Here is a 4326-nt window from a genome sequence, read left to right as displayed (position 1 = left end):
CAGGTGACGCACAAACAACAACAACAACTGAAAACACAAAATCAGTTACAGCCACAACAACAACTAATGATACTTCAACAAAACTACAAGGTAGTAACTCATCTTTCTCTGGAGTCTCTCTGTCTTCCTGTCAGCCTCTTTCTCTCCCCATAATAAACATATTAATCTAACATTTTATTTTAGTCTTTTATTTAGTTCTTGTTGATTTTTTTCTGTTCTACAGCTCGTACAGATTGTTCTGCTCTGGACTACATAATGTTGGTTATGCGTGTGGCTGAACTCCTCCTAATTACTGTGATTACTGTTCTTCTCATCAGAGCTCGAGGTGAGAACATTCACACCAACATTTGTTCACACTGATTAACATAACCTGTAAGTTTAGAGCTGAAATATTTCTCTGTGATTTATTTACCAGGTAACCAGAGACTACCTGACAACAACACAGTGACCTACAGCAGCGTGAAAGCTTCCTCTTCTTCTGCTGGAGCCTCAGCTGATCCCAGCGACCTCTACGCCACCGTCAACTAACCAAACAAATAAGAGACCACAGTGTAGTTACAGCTCATATCATTACAGGTAATTTACACTGAGAACTGATAAATGTTTTATTATTTGAATTATTTTATGATAATATATGGGACATTTAGCTTGATGAACTTGCTGTCAGGCACTTTAATGTGCTAGTGCTGTGTTGTAGTTAAACATGTATTAGTTTTTACTCTTATTTCTGTATCAGCTGTTATTGTTTGATATGCAGTCATTTTAACTCCTATATTTCTGTAGAGGTTTAACACCTCCAGAGCTCTTTGCACCTTCTTCTTCTTCCTTTCATGTGGTGAAACGGGTCATTGTCACAAATACAAAGTGTGAACTTGAGGCTCAGTGTGAATCTAAATATAGTTTATTCTAACTGTCATGTTTCAGAGGAAACTGGCAGTGGTGAAGCCGTTCCCACGTGTCAGAGACAGGAAATATAAAGACCAAGTTCAGTTTTACTTGATCCAGGCAGGCAGAGTCAGAACAGCAGGTAATAATGCTGCATTTGACACATGAAGTTGGATTTTCCCAGTTTCCAGTTGTAAATTCCAACTTGAACGCCCCCTTAAGGAGACAGAGTGTTACACACTTCTCTGCACTTCCATTTCAGCTTTTACCAAAACTCCATAGTGACGGTTTCTGCACCCCCCACACACAATTAAATCAAAGATAAACTGAAGAGGAGCTGCGCAAAAAAAATTTAAAGATCAGATTATTTTATTCATTTGTTTATTGATTTATTATTGTTTTCTTTAGATCACTTAGGTCTTCTGACCAGAGCTCTCTGGTTGTTCTACGTGCTCGATTGAAAACAGTAGAAGTATTGGCTCCAACACTGTGGAACGCTCTTTCTTTAGACTTACGTTCCTCAGTCTCTTCACGCCTTTAAAAAGCAGCAGCAGACTCTTTTCTTCAAACTGGCCTTTGTCTCGCCTCGTGCTGTTTAGTGTTTGTAAGTCACTTTTACTGTAATAAACCAGACCACCATCTTTCTCTGACCTTAACCAGCTGCTGCCAGAGTCTTAGTCAAGTTTAATAATACTGAAAGCAGATGTTGTATTTTGCAAGATTGAAGAACAAATCAGGGAACATTTTACTCTTACGTTCAATATCAAAATTTTTGTGACTTTACTTTTTTACAGTGTGTTACCAGAAACTAAATCCAGTCTGTGTTTGTTTCCTTCAACATGTGTTTACTGTGGCACATTAGTTGTAAACAAACTTAATTTCTAGGAGACAAGTTAGAGCAGTGAGAATGGACATTTTGTGAGTATAAACCCTTGAAATGAATAATATCTGCATCTTCATACGTTCAAACAGGAATCTTTCAAGAAGGTGAGAAGAGAAGATGTAAATGTCACAAAGACACAACTAGTTATTTAAGCAGAGTGTTTTTATCTGCTTTAAAACACGTCTGGTTGTTAGACTGGTTCAGAAGCAGCTCTGCATGACGACTGTTGGAGCCTTTAGATCTTTTTCACAGCAGACGTGTTTAATTGTCAGGACTCTGAAACTGAAGCAGCTAAATGGAATCCAGCCATCATTAATTGTTCAATTTAAATCTGTTTTCCTGCTGTGCTGTGTCAAAATGTCTTCTATGAAAAAAACAGTTATGTGTGTGTTTTGGTCAGGTTAGTATTGAATCTGGATATTTTCCCCTTCAGGCTAGTAGGGGCTGATTAATGTTATTGTGCAGGTCCTGACTGGGACATAATATAATGCTCCTGTACGCTGAGTTGTTTTAGATGGAGGGAAGTTTCATCAACTGCAACAAGTCAAACTTTAAGTTCTCTGCATCTCACACTGTGAAATCATCTGTGTTAGTGTTTGTTTACTGAAGCCATTACTACAGTGAGCAGCTGTTTGAGAACATTACTGAGCTTTTGGGTTGGGGGTATGTTGATGACTCTCACCATGTTGTCCGACGACTCCACAGTTTGGGACAGAGAGCCAAAGGCAAGTTTACAGGCCAGCACATGTCACTCTGAGCTCTCCTGGCAGTGTGGAGAATATGAGTCTGTTAAGTTTAGGCATTGAGCTGTGATGGTTATGTTTAGTAGAAACCCACCGGTAAGGAGACAGATCCCATGAGTGCTCCTGAGAAGAACATTGAATCGAGCAGGCAGCACTGATCGGGTATTTACAAGGTTCCTAACTGAGTGAAATGACCTGGAAGTGTTTAAGTGGCAGCCACGATAAGAGCGGGCTGAATTCTCTAAATGCATTTAAAGCAACTCACTATTGTAGTTTCACTACGACAAACGCACATAAATGTGCAGGAGCATCTAAAAAATATTAGAATATCTTGGAAAAGTTTATTTGAACTGAACCAGACTGAGAGATTAAAGGATCAGGAAACATTTGCAGGTGTTCTGAGTTAATTAGCTGATTAGAGCTCTTCTCAGGTCGACTTTTCTCTATTCTGAAGTCTTTATTCTAACTTTTTGAATTGAATAACAGAAAAAAATTAACTTTTCCGTGACATTCAAATGTTTTGATGCACCTGTAGAAACAACAGAGCATCTATTTAACAAATGTATAAAAATATCAAAAGCACCCATCCCAGGAAACTCTATATTTATGTTTGAGTATAATTCACTCAACTTTCTCTACTTGTATATTTTGTTATTATATTGTGTCAGCATTTTAATCCTTTTTGTTTTTTCAGCAGTATCTATGTTGTTGTTACTTCCTATGAGCAGCCTAACTGATGGTTAAATGTACCAAATGAAACATCCTTTCTTAGGAGGTGTGATTCTGTGTTGGACAGGAAACCTTTTGAAGTGAGCAGCATTGAGTTTGTCACTGTACTCATCTTCCGCGTGTTATAAATAAAGTTGGTTAAAAAGAAGCTGGTGTAAGTGCAGCCTGGTTCTCTGAGCACCGCGGTTGTCTTTTATGAATTCTCCTTCACATCTTTCCTTGACCTCATGACGTTTTCCATCAAAGTCAAGGAAAAGTGTTTAGGAAAGGACAGAGGATGGATTTTTTTACCATTACAATGTTTGTATTTATTAATGTTTCATGGTTTTATGTTATGTTGTGAGGACAAACATGACCACAGTTTCCAGGTTCAGTTCGTCCACAGACACATTTTAAATCTCCAAACATGCTGAACAAAGAACAGCCTGAAGATTATTGAAATAATTATTGATTACATGTAACAGAAATCAAAAGTTTGTGTCTATAACCATTGACATTGCATCCGTATTATAAAGTGAAGATCACTGGAACTAACTAGTAATGACTCAAGTGTTACGACATGATCTAGTCATGATTTGTGCAACCAAACACTAAAGTCACTTTAGTATACTTTTAGAAAATGTCTTTAGTAACACTTGAGTCATTACTAGTTAGTTCCAGTGATCTTCACTTTATAATACGGATCCAAATAATTAGTAATTCCCACAGAAGTATGTAGTAATACTTTCATCTGTGAGCTATTACTTACTAATTCGTTAATAAGAGTTTATTTTAGTTAATAGTAGTTACTAGATTGTTAATAAACTTTTTCTCTGGGATAAAGTAGTTCTCTGGGAAGTATTAAAAAAAATAGTAGTTATTGATTAGTTAATAGTGAAGTACCACTTTCACCTGTGCGCTATTACTTACTAGTTAGTTAATCAGAGTGTCTTGTTAGTTAATAATAGTTAATAGATTGTTAATATTGTGTTACTCATTGGTTCTTGTGTAGTTATTCATTAACGAAGGAACCGTATTCTAAAGTGTTACCCAACAGATTTAAGCACTAGATCTCTTATTTAATAGCGCAAACTAAATGAATGCTCT

At 36.9% G+C, this 4326-nt stretch overlaps 1 long non-coding RNA gene across 1 annotated transcript; it reads left to right on the top strand.

Annotated features, from left to right (window-relative positions):
- Positions 1-50: 50 nt before the first annotated feature.
- Positions 51-483, top strand: LOC119912792. Its single transcript, XR_005446245.1, has 3 exons — positions 51-90; positions 224-325; positions 424-483. It is a non-coding gene; the product is annotated as an uncharacterized LOC119912792 (long non-coding RNA).
- Positions 484-4326: the final 3843 nt, after the last annotated feature.

Source organism: Micropterus salmoides, unplaced genomic scaffold (assembly GCF_014851395.1).
Source record: "Micropterus salmoides isolate LMB-PRFRI ecotype aquatic unplaced genomic scaffold, ASM1485139v1 Ms_hic_scaffold_2, whole genome shotgun sequence".
NCBI lineage: Eukaryota > Metazoa > Chordata > Actinopteri > Centrarchiformes > Centrarchidae > Micropterus > Micropterus salmoides.
This window is presented reverse-complemented; position numbering and strand designations above follow the sequence as displayed.